This window comes from Bacillus rossius, chromosome 5 (assembly GCF_032445375.1).
Source record: "Bacillus rossius redtenbacheri isolate Brsri chromosome 5, Brsri_v3, whole genome shotgun sequence".
Taxonomy (NCBI): Eukaryota; Metazoa; Arthropoda; class Insecta; order Phasmatodea; family Bacillidae; genus Bacillus; species Bacillus rossius.
In genome coordinates, this window is record NC_086333.1 from 38,746,948 (window position 1) to 38,759,006 (window position 12,059).

At 32.5% G+C, this 12,059-nt stretch overlaps 1 protein-coding gene across 7 annotated transcripts in view; it reads left to right on the forward strand.

The window, feature by feature from the left end:
* LOC134531725 (luc7-like protein 3) overlaps positions 1 to 11,747 on the forward strand; it is a 97,245-nt gene extending 85,498 nt beyond the window's left edge. For 3 of the 7 annotated variants that reach the window (XR_010075076.1, XR_010075073.1, XR_010075077.1), the window contains 2 exons: positions 4,645 to 4,808; positions 5,228 to 9,292. The gene's annotated coding sequence lies outside the window, so the exon portion shown is untranslated. Of the gene's footprint in view, positions 1 to 4,644; positions 5,044 to 5,227; positions 9,293 to 11,524 lie in introns of those variants that run through there. The other 4 variants (XR_010075074.1, XM_063367566.1, XM_063367567.1 and 1 more) reach the window with 2 other exon arrangements.
* The last annotated feature ends 312 nt before the right edge of the window (positions 11,748 to 12,059 follow it).

A 12,059-nucleotide genomic window follows, 5' to 3' on the forward strand; every position in this document is an offset into this window, starting at 1 on the left:
GCCATACCCTAAAGTGTGTGTTGAGATCATTGTCTTGACAGGCAGGCTCGCCTCAACTTGTCTACAGTCATTTGTTTTGGGGTAGTTTGGTGTTTCCTTCCAGCGTTGTGAGGAAGTGATGAAGAATCTTTGGAGGTATTTACAGCACTTGTCCACACACTTCAGCTCGGAGAAGCTGGGGTGTTCTATGTAATACCCACAGAACCAGGTTGTAACTTGTGGGTTCCACTGCTGCCTTCGTTGTAGTGCAGTCGTGGTTCAGAGGAAATAAATTTTTCATGGCACTGGACGAACAAATGGGAGTTGCCAGTTTGTCATTGCAGGTCTGCTCAAGTTTTAACCTGGTTCAGTGTTATAGAGTAGAATTGTGATAGTTTTCATTTTGCGATTCCAGTGACAAGTTGGATTGATCATTTGAGGGGCAGAAATAAATTATCTAGTAAAGTGGTATACATTTGCTCAGTATTGTAATCTTTCCCCCTTACCAATAAATGTTATTAATAAATAAACATTTTATTAGGACTTTCATAGTAAATAGCAAGAAGAAACAAATTTATCAACAGTACTCAAGATTGTCTGTGGTTATTTTAACTTTTTTTAATGAATATAATAGTTAATCTTCAAAACATTTAAAATGCAGGTGTGTTCAAAATAAAATGTTTCATATTTTTGATTTTGCGGTTAATAGTTAATCTCCTATTTAATTCTGTGCAGAATGCCTAGTAAACATTTTATTATAATAAAATGTATAATTTTTTCTATAAGGCCTAGAAAGATGGTTGACTCCTCATTATGATATTGTTACGATTTATTAAAAATGAAATTAATCGTCGTTGGAAACTACTAGGTTCGTAAAGGATAGCCCAATTAAAGATTTTATTACCACAGTTTTATTTATCGTCACTATTTACATTTCTAACAAATAATCTTCTAAAATGCCAAATAATCAATTGCACTTAAAAATGTTGCTTCCCCAGTCACTCATTTTTACACACCACACACCTTGCTGGGCCGCACCTCTGGCGCAACTCTCGCCGCAGCACCCCTCGTGGGTCTCCGTCACCGCACTCCGCCGCCAGTGTCGCACTTCCCTTCGCTGAGGACCACTTGATGCTTCGCTCGGAACTTCCCTCAGAACTCCGCCGCGCCCGCGACACTATTGCCCGGAACTGAATTCTCCACACTGGAACCTTCCTCCAAGGACTTCGCCACTCTGCCGCACCCGCGGCACTATCGCCCCGGAAACTCCGCCGTGGGAGAACTCCCGACTGAACTCTCCTGCGAGGCTGGCATCCTCGGCTTATATATCAGCTCAGGCGTCCTTCTAGAATTCACGAGCGCGGCTGGGGTCAGTCGCGTCATTCCGCGCCGATCCGATGGCAGAAATCTCTAGACACACGTCGGCAGCTGCCAGGTGGCTCGCGGGACACCCCAGCTGCGAGGTGTCAGGTGGGGAGCTGAGGGCTGGAGGGAGGGGAAGCTGCGACCCAGGTGCGTGCGGCACATCTCATTTTGCAGCGGCAGCGTGACGTCAGCCAGCTGTGCACCTGCACATGTCGCGACCTTGCTCACGGTCGTAACAATATGTTCATATGGATTTTTTTTGACATGCTACTTGAATATATTAGAAAAGAAAATTAAATATTTATAACAAAAACTTTTTATTCAAAAATAGCATTTTAAACATATTTTTGGTCATAAATTTGAAATCCTGATATCTGTAGAGTGGGACTTCAATGGAATCTGGCATTATGACAAAACCTAGGGTATTTTTTTAAATACCTATTAGGTTTACATTTCTACAGTAAACTTTTGTGAGGTTAAAATAATAATGTGTAGAGTAACCAATGTAAACACAACATTAGGGCCTATTAATTATTTAAAAATTAATTAAAAATAGGCAGAGCATGTATCATTGCGAGTAAATAGTCTGCTAATACAGGTGTTCTGGTACTTTCAAGAAAACCTGTACAGACTTGATTCATGTTTTTACAAGCGTGTAACTCATGCCTACTCAAATAAATGATCTAAAATAATAATCCTACTAATATTATAAACGCGAAAGTTTGTAAGTATGGTTGGATGGATGGATGTTTGTTATTCTTTCACGTAAAAACTACTGAATGGATTTGAATTAAATTTGGCCTACAGCTAGCTTATAACCTGGATTAACATGTAGACCCCATATTAATAGGAAATTCCATCCCTAAGGGAGTGAAAAAGTTATAATTTCATTTTATAACAGAAAAAATCATAGGTCATAGACATAGAAATAGTGAGAGAGTGTCATTTCTCTATGTCTGACACATGATCATACACATAGTAAGGTCTGGCAAATTAATATTTTTTCTCCTTGGTGAGACCAGTCCGCTTAGTGGAGCTCGTAGTGGCTAGCAAAATAAAGGCGCTAACAACAGTTTTGTTCTTAACTTCGTCAATAGATAGAGTTGCCTTGAATTTTAAACGCACCATTGTTTGATGCGTTTGTCATGTCTTTAATTTTTGTTTGTTTGTACCATATGCGTTCCTATACCATTCATCCGATTGCGATGAAATTTTGGTGATTTGTTATGCGCGTGCCCATGAAGGTTACTGAGACAGTATTACTATTTTTCAATAGTTGGAGCACGAATTGTGTCAAAAAATGTGTTTATTTCATTTTATATAGCGGCACTTCGTCTGTTTTTGTTATATAAGTGCGCACGCATGACACAATTTATTTAAATATAAAAGAGAGACAGAGATAGAGAATGAAATTGGTTAGCTAAAGAGATATACCTATAGATGTATAGAGCTATATAGAGAATTATATATAGAAGATATAGATATAGTGGAAAGTATATATGTAGATATAAAGAGATAAATAGAGATAGAGAGATACATAGATGCATATAGATGTAGCTAGAGATAAATATATATAGAGAGATGGATAGATGATTTGTATATGTGGAACTACTTCAAACATATTACAAAACAAAACTGAATGAGGCATTGCAATGCAGGCCGAGCATTAGCTAGATAATGGAACTTTTCAATATTAGTAATCTCTTATTTTTCAGCTTTTTTCTATATTGCTTTATAAAGTCTAAATTACATACAGACCAGGCAAATAACTATAAACTGGTAGTACAACGTCTGTCGGGATCTGAAAGGGAAATAAATTAATTTTCACAATTGACATTAAAATTAAGAAGACAAAAACTAACTACACCCTGTGTTCATCCCGGGCAACGCCGGCTTTTGCAGCTAGTTGTTAAATACTATAAGCATGGTTTATTTACAGTTTTTCCCATTTATTTGGTTTTGTATGATTTGGAGTATGCTTAAACAAGTGGTGGTCAGGTATAAAAAATAAAGAGATGAAGAAAACATTACTTTTTATGGATTACATGGCTCTGTTTAATATTTAAAATGTCTGCAATTGTCTTACATACTAGTTTAACAAAATTTGATTCTATGACAGCTAAAAAGAGTTTACTATCTTAAAGATTAAGAAAACAAAAAAGGTTAGCAAAATTTTATTTGTTTTAAAGAAATACGAGTTTGATGTTAGCATTTCTAAAACTCAAGAGCTCTAATTAAGAAAACTCAATATATCCAGTTAACATCTGTACCTTTTGGGCGTATCCTTTCCTGTTAAATGCGTGGTGTAATTATTTTTGAAACTATGTCTCTGTTTTTGTTGAAACAAAAAAAAAAACAAGAATCATAATTCATTATTACTTATACAGTAACCTTAAGTTTTTGCCATAACTCCTGATTCCATTATATTCCACGTTATAGGTTTTGGGATATAAAGCCTATAGAAAATAAAATTACAAAATTTTTCCAAACATTCTAAAACTATTGTTATAAAAATTATGTAAAAAAGTTATTTTTAATGTTAAAAAGTTTACCCAAACACAGTGATGTGTATATAAAATTAAAACAGAATGTCTGCCAAACCTAATAATAAAATTCTCTGACTAATTCTTGAAAATAATTTACGTATGTTGCAATGTTTTCTGAAAGAATAAACAAATTGAGTCTCCACCATCCCCATAGCTGACATAGTTTTCTCTCCACTTTATTTCAAACCAAAACTTGCATATTCCCTTTTATAGTGTGTATGATAATGCACTCAAACACAATCTGAACAAAAAAATGCTTTCACAGTCTGGGTGATTGTAGACCGGAGAATGATATTTTCCCCTAAAATTTGCAAGAATTAAATGTCATGTATGTATTGTATTTTTCACTTCTGTTATAGTAGTCATCTTGGAGGACAAGTATATTTCTTTGCTGTGTTCGCTGTGAATAGATATTATCAGAGTACATATTCTAAAGTGTGCGAGAGCCACTTTGCTTAAGTTTTTTTTAAATTTATTTAGTATTTTGGAAGTGCGATATTAATAAGAAAATGTTTTTTTACAATTTTTAGTATTTTATGATTGATTTATTAATTTAATTGTATATTTATTCAAGCCATTATGTCCCACCGATTTATTACTTATGTTAGTTCAATTGTTAGCCAATGCCTTTTGTTTCGACAAAATGAAACTTCAAGTGATCATCCATCTTCTGTTTTGATGTTCTCAACATGACACATCAATTTTGAAGAGTGAACATTTGTTAATTTTATTGTGGGTTGTTGTATTTTTTCAGTTTGGAAATGTGTGTGTGATGGCCGGGTATCAAGATGACCAACGAAATTGTCTTCTGGGTGCTCTTTCGCACATTCGAGATTCCTGTGTCATGTGGATAACTTCGTGAAGGCAGTTTGGTAGTGCTTTCGCATTCTGCAAATTAAACCATCATTCTTTGACAAGGTGATTCTAGTTGTTAACCATTTTGTCAGTTTTAGTTATATAAATTAAAAAAAAGTTTTAATTATGTAAGTAATGAAATGTGTAGAATACATTCCTTGGTGCAGATTGTTAAGGATGCTTTTCTTTGAAATTTACATAATACCAAACCTATCTTGTAACAAAATTAATCGTCTATTTCTATTTGAGAACTTGTAACACCTTTTTAATTTTCTCGAATAAAAAAATGCATGAATAATTGTGATGAGATTATTAGGTGTTTTCTTAAAAAATTAGTGCACCTCTTATAGAAACCATTATTGGTGTGGAATGAACTAATAATACTTTTATATTTGATTTATTTGTGTAAAATAAAATACTGTAATAAAAATAAAAATAGAATACTTTGATATTTAACTCCAGACAATCTTTCCCTGGTACAGCTTCAAATTTGGAGCTCATTAGACCGAAGTCATCGGGAGTTCTGCCTTAATAAAAGGTATGTGGGACTAGTGTTACCTTTATTCGAATTGCAAAAAGGTTTATGATGTTTGTGTACTTGATTGCCATTTGGAGGCACTGAATAATGTTGGTATCTGGTGGGCCATTATACTGCGTAATGTATAATTATTAATTAACAATGTTTAGTCGAGAGAACAAGTCCATTTTTGCTGGAAGAATATTTTCGAGCAGGTACTAGTCGCTCCAGATTGAACTCTAATTCTACAATTTGTGTGAGATAATTAAACAATATCACACAAGCTTCTTCGCAAAAACCTTTTTATTGTATCCACACAAACGTAGCATTAATTATGAAATTATAATATTTTTATACCTTTTGGTGGAAACTAAATCGGGCATTGTTCCAAAGTGTTATAATTCTACTTTGTTTAATGTGACTTGAGAACTACTGAAGAAATTAAAAACAAAGTTGTTAACTTTAAAACTTTTTTTTAATATGTAAAGTACAGTACCCAACATGTCTTGGTCAGTTAGGAGAGAAAATTTTAACTTGAGCTGCTTCGACAATACCTGTTTAATTGCCTTTTTTTAATTTATACATTCACTTGTGGTCTTTAAAACATTTAAATCTGTATACTAAAACTTGGTTAATGCAACTAGTTGATATACTGGCTATTATGTATTCATAAAGGAAAATAATTGGGAAACAGTTCAATAAAAGTGTTCTTTCAATGACTGAGTGCATTACATTGTTTAGTTACTAGAGTTTGGATGATAGTATTATTTTGATACTTGGTACTTGATACTTCAGATGCATTAAATAAATTATTATATACTATGTGATTAAAATTTTATAGTTTTGTATGTCTGTCACAATTTTTTTAATAATTGGGTACATATTATTTACACAAAAATGTAATGTGTATTAAAAATAACACTGAACAAAATATTTTTTTGACAAAAGATATCTACACCGGTACACCGTGGCGATGAAGACGATCAGATAAAAATAATAACGTTTAAAAATGTCTTTAAAAGAAAATTTACACGTCAGACAACTTCGTATTTCCGTTTATTAAATAAGTAAGTGGTAATTTCCAAATAAATATTAGATTTCTACTTTAAAATACATCATTTTATATGGAAAAGATACCTACACAAAGCGCTCGGCATCTAATAGCGGGACCAAAAACATCATTCGACATTTAAGCAAGAAGTTTTTTTTATCCCAATAATGATGGCCAAAAATATAGGTGCGACGATTACGCGCGTGCGACAATTATGCGATAAAAGAAGGTACTTGTATCTCGGATATTTATAGCTTCAGTTCAAGGGCTTTCAAATTTTGAGATGTCAGGCAATTCGTGAGTGTAATGACAAGTAAAGGATGGCCAAGGAGTGATGGAAAGATAACGAAGCGTGGCCAATGTTTTGGGATGTTTATGATACAAAATATAAAGACAGTTGCAAGAAGCATGATTTTTTTGAAAGAAATAAGCTAAGAAATATGACACAACTATGAGAAAAAAAAAAGTTAAAAATAAAACACAACCTGTGAGATCAGTTCAAAATCGAGAAGAAAAGGTCAGGACAAGAAAATAGTAATAATCATATAAAAATTCAGGAATATTTTTGAATGGATGCAAAAATTTGAGAATACAATCTTTTTCAAAGACATTTCCAAAATATTTAACTTGCATTAAAACTCATTTCCCACTGTTAAATAGTGTTAAGTAATTGTTCTTGAATTCACCAGACACAATTTATCCGGCTGTCTGTGGTAGCGGTTGAATGTATTTTCTTTATAATTTTGTTTACTTTACTAAGTTAACATAAACAAAATTATAAGGATGTAAGTGTACTCACAACTGTTTTTTAAAATGGGGTATAAATATCCTTATCCACAAGAACATAATTAATTTTTACCGTGCATTATCAAAACATAACACATGTAGAAAATATATTTCTATTATTTACTGTCAACCTAGCTGAAAATGGTTCATGAGACACGTGAAATGAAAACAAACGAACAGCAAGTGACGAATAAATTCGGACAATTACAGCACTGCTTGACATGCTGAGCATCCATATAAACCTAAATTTAGAGTGCAAAACAAATGGTCATTATGCTCAGAATGCATTCAGGCATGTAATAGGTTAAGATTTATGATATAAAACAAAGATTTTTTGTGTTGATTAAGTGCTTTTAAGCGGGGAAAATCCAATAACCCCAAAAAGGAATAAATGAAGGATGTTAAGGTTAATGGAATGGGAGACTTTTAGGCAGGAAAATGTCTTAAAAACGGGTTTTAGTGTATATATTTCCACTTTAATGTGGGTCAGGTCTAAACACTGCCTGATACTTTTCTTAGACACGTAATATTTATTTCATGACACGTGTCCCGTGGATGTACCTTAAGTGAATATCTTTTGAAAATATTTTGTTGCAGAACATCAAATGCAAGTGAGGTATTAAGTTAAAATTTCAGAAATAATCCTTAAATAAAAGTAACAATGAAGAAATGAAAAAAAAAATTCAACATTGCATGTGAGAACAAGCATTAAGAGATTTTTCCCCCATCACACTGTAAAAGAGAAGTGCATGAAACTGAAAAGCGCATAAGTTGCTATACTAAAGAAAAAAAGAGAAGCTGACACACACCAGAGTAAAACTTTCTTTACTGAAATTCATGCCTCGTTTTATTGCTGTAACAATAAACGTATGCATATTGTTCACAGTGTATGAAATACAACAAAGTTTTTATAGGAAGAAGTATGTTGATTTCATAGTATTGAAATGTAATCAAGAGGAAAAGCAATAAAATGTGTTAAAATGTTACAAAATACATTCGTAACATGCCCCTTCTACAGCTTTTTAGGGTGCTCACACTACATTTTCAGTAGTAAATAAATGCACCAAAATAGTTTCTGAATGAAATCTTTAGGACCTGCAATTATTCTGCAGATGTTTGTGCCTATGCTTGTGTAGTCGGCAAGTTGGAGGATCAGATTGTGAAGTGAGATGTTTTAGAAATCAGATTGAAATTTGTAAATCCAAACAGACTGAGTATTGTATATTTCGAACGGTAGTTATCCACCAGAGGTATAATTACGTTTACATTAAAATGTAGGCCAAGAAATTCTACTTGAAATGGCATTACTTGAATAAATATTTAATATTTCACACAGATAGAGATACTGATCTATACCTAGCTCCCTGGAACCTCGTCACAACGTATGCCACTCTGCTTAAGGGTGCTGTCTAGGTGGAGCTGCTTTGCCCAAAGGTTTAGCATATGCCTGTGAAGAGCTTCTCCTATTCTATCTGATTTTTTTTTTTTTTAGTTCCAGAATTCATGAAGAGTAATCTTGAAAATTTATTTTAGATCCTGCTGCAAAAACAGAAAATAAGCTCCAATTCTAGGGACCACATGTGACAGAACTAGTAAAAGAAAGTTTAATTATGAATATGGGAGAGCTGACCATTAAAAAATATTTTTTGGACAGTAAAATTGTCTAGTAGGCAAAATAATTTTTGAACAGAATCTTAAAATAGACAGATGTGTATTATATCATTGTTTGGGTTATCACTGGGTCATGGGAAGATTGCACACCTGTTGGTATCTGTTGCACGTACCACTGTAGCCCTTGACAATTATGCAGAATAACTCCAGCCAGACAGTACCTTTAAAGGTTTTTCTTTTCAAATTATTGTAAAAAGTTGTGCATCTGCTAACAGCTGTTAACTGTTTGATTTATGCAAGTTCTCTCATTAAAACTTTATTGGTGTACTTTGAAGGGAGAGTGTACGACATCTAGAATGAGTGTCATTAGTGAGAATAATAATGCATCTAGACAGAGAAATCCATTAATTTCTTTTGCTGTGATTTTCCAGCTATACTGAAAATCTAAATACATAAACTAAAGTAAAAAGTGGTTTTTATACATAAAAGTGTTGTATGTATATTGTGAAAAAGTAACATGTATAAAATTCTTTTTAATGTATTGTTGTAATTTCAAGATGAATAAAATTTCTTGGTTTTTAACACTCTTTTATTAGCTTCGTATGTATGTTAGTATGTAACAGAAATTTTGAACATGATTTTGACCCCCTTCAAAATGTCGGATTAACTCGAAATTTGGCATACTTATCAAGGACCGATGATAATTCAATATTTTAAACAGTTAGACCCGTTATCCGTACTAGAATAATCAGGAATAGCGATTTTTTGTTTTTCTAAAACTGGTACCTAGTGTCATTGCGCCAAGACCTAGAAGGGATAGAAAATAAATTTTAATAAATTTGAATTAAGAATAGTGTAAATAAGAACAAAAAATGTTTTATTGTAAAAAAAAGCGTGGGGTGCATGGTGTCAATAGTTATAAATGTTTTATTGACAGATATGAGTAGAAGGATTATCATTTTGATAATATCTTAAAAAGCACCCACACTTTTTTTTATAATAAAATATATTTTTTCTTATTTACACTATTCTTAATTATTCAAATTTATTAAAATTTATTTTCTATTGTTTAGTTGGATTTTCTATATAAGTGTGTTATTTAGTTTTTTTTTAACTATTATTTATTACTCAATATCTTTGCACATGAAAGTTTTCCCTCTTTGTGATGAAAATGACATTTAATTAGAATATGAGTTAAATTGTAGTTACAAGCTGCAGGATTTTTAAGTATGTAAACATAAATTAGTAATTCTATTGATTTTTTAGCCACATTTCATAAATACAGCTAAGAGACCATTAAATAAGTTCTTCACTGAACAAAAGAATTAAATTGGAATACTACATATTCTGTTCTATACCTACTAGGTTGTACAAAAGTAATGTTAACAAGTCTGATAAATCAAGAATGAGCCAGTTACAACCATTTAACAGGATTTCAGTCGATATTACGGCAGTAAACCTACCGGTCAGAGCATTCAACAGTGGCACCAGTAGTTTGCTGAGACACTGGTTGTCACCCTGTTTGCCAGAGCAAACAAGATGTGTGTCTGACTATGCTTTTTATGGAGTCCACAGAAGTCTTATCATGGCAGCCAATAGCTGTCCATTAAAAAAAAAAAAAAAAAAAAAAAGGGGACTGAATGAAATGATTTACATCTGCTTTTCCCAGCGTCATTTAAAAGACGAAAATGATCTCATCTTCACCCATCCATTTGAGCGCACCAACAGAGGTAGGATTGTGCCCCTAATGGTTTGTTGCTGGAAATAAAATACATTTTTCATAGTTTTCTTTTTTTTTGGGGGGGGGGGGGGGGGAAAGGGAGACATGATTCTAACTGCACCATTGCATTTTGTCATGCTTGTACTGCCAATACCAGTATATAACCTCAAAATTAAAAAAAAAAAAAATAAAAAAAATAGGCATTTGGCTCATGCCTTGCCCTAACCTGTGTCTGATGCATACTACGTCTTAATTTTTTTGTAAAGTCAACTAGGAAAGATAAAAACTGTATTAGTGTAACAGTTATAGTTGTCATGCTTGAAATATTTGGTATCTTAAAAACAAGCGAGCATTAATGTAAACAGAAATAAGAATATTATTACCCTGCAAAGAACATCCTCTGACAAGAAAGTGACCAGTTTACATTAAAAGTGATGTTTCAAAATGAAAAGTAATATTTTTTTTATAGTGTGTTTAAAAATCTAACTATTATCTATCTGTACTTATTGTGTAGAGTTAAACTCTGCAGGAAAAAAAAAAGTCATGCTAGATATTAACTTGTTGCTGGTGCTCAACACACATTTTTTTACCCTTTACAAATATACATTTTGAAACATGAAACTAATATTTTAATACACAGTGCTGTTTGTTGGCGTAATATATTAAATATGCTACTGTTAAAACAGGTTATTGTAAAATTAAGAAGATCGTGAATTAGTGTAGAACACTGCGCTTAACAGCATTTCACATTATAAGAAAACTAATCTTATTATAAAACTAGTGACTTAAGTGCTAAAGCAGACATGCATTCCTCATCCAAAATAATCATAAATACTGTAATTGTAGTTAGTTGACTTTCAAATGAATTTTTTTGGGAGTTATGTTTAGGTGATTTCCATGAATAATTTTTAAAATATATAAACAGTCAAACTATATCATTTGGTATAGAATTTCCCACTCATGTTTAATTGACTTTTTACGTGGGTTAAATTATTAAATTTCAAGCTTAACTAATTCTGATTAGTGTGCTTAAAGGTGAGATATAAGTGTGAACCATGTTGTAATTCTGCTAATTTCTGTTATTCGTCTTGCAGATTATGTCACAGGACATACACGGATATAGGACCCTTTTTTAAGGTAAATTAATTTATAAATTTTTATTAAAATTAATTTGATTTTGAACATTTCTGCAATGATTTCATGAAGAATATAAATTGACCTTGAACCATGCCAAGACAAAGTGGTTTTCATAGTAAAAATGTACTTTAATTCAAATTTTCCATATTTTAGGCATTAAAAATAAGTGAGCAATATAAACATTCTGTAAATATATTATGTTCATTTCAGTGTGCAATGGAAAAAAAAAGGGGGGGGGGGGGGGGGAAACCTTTCTATTAGGAGCATCTGCAAAAATTTTTGTGCTTAACACACAATTGTGTATAATAAGATTAAATTAAAAATAAAAGCAAAATCAATTTGCACAACTAAGGTTTTTAGCATAGTACATCCCACCCAATTCTTCATTGTCCAAGGTGACAAATCAAGAAGCTATCACTGTTTAAAACAGGTTGAATAGTATTTAATTACTAACATGCTACCCAACTACATGCGTTGTATGACATGCCCTCT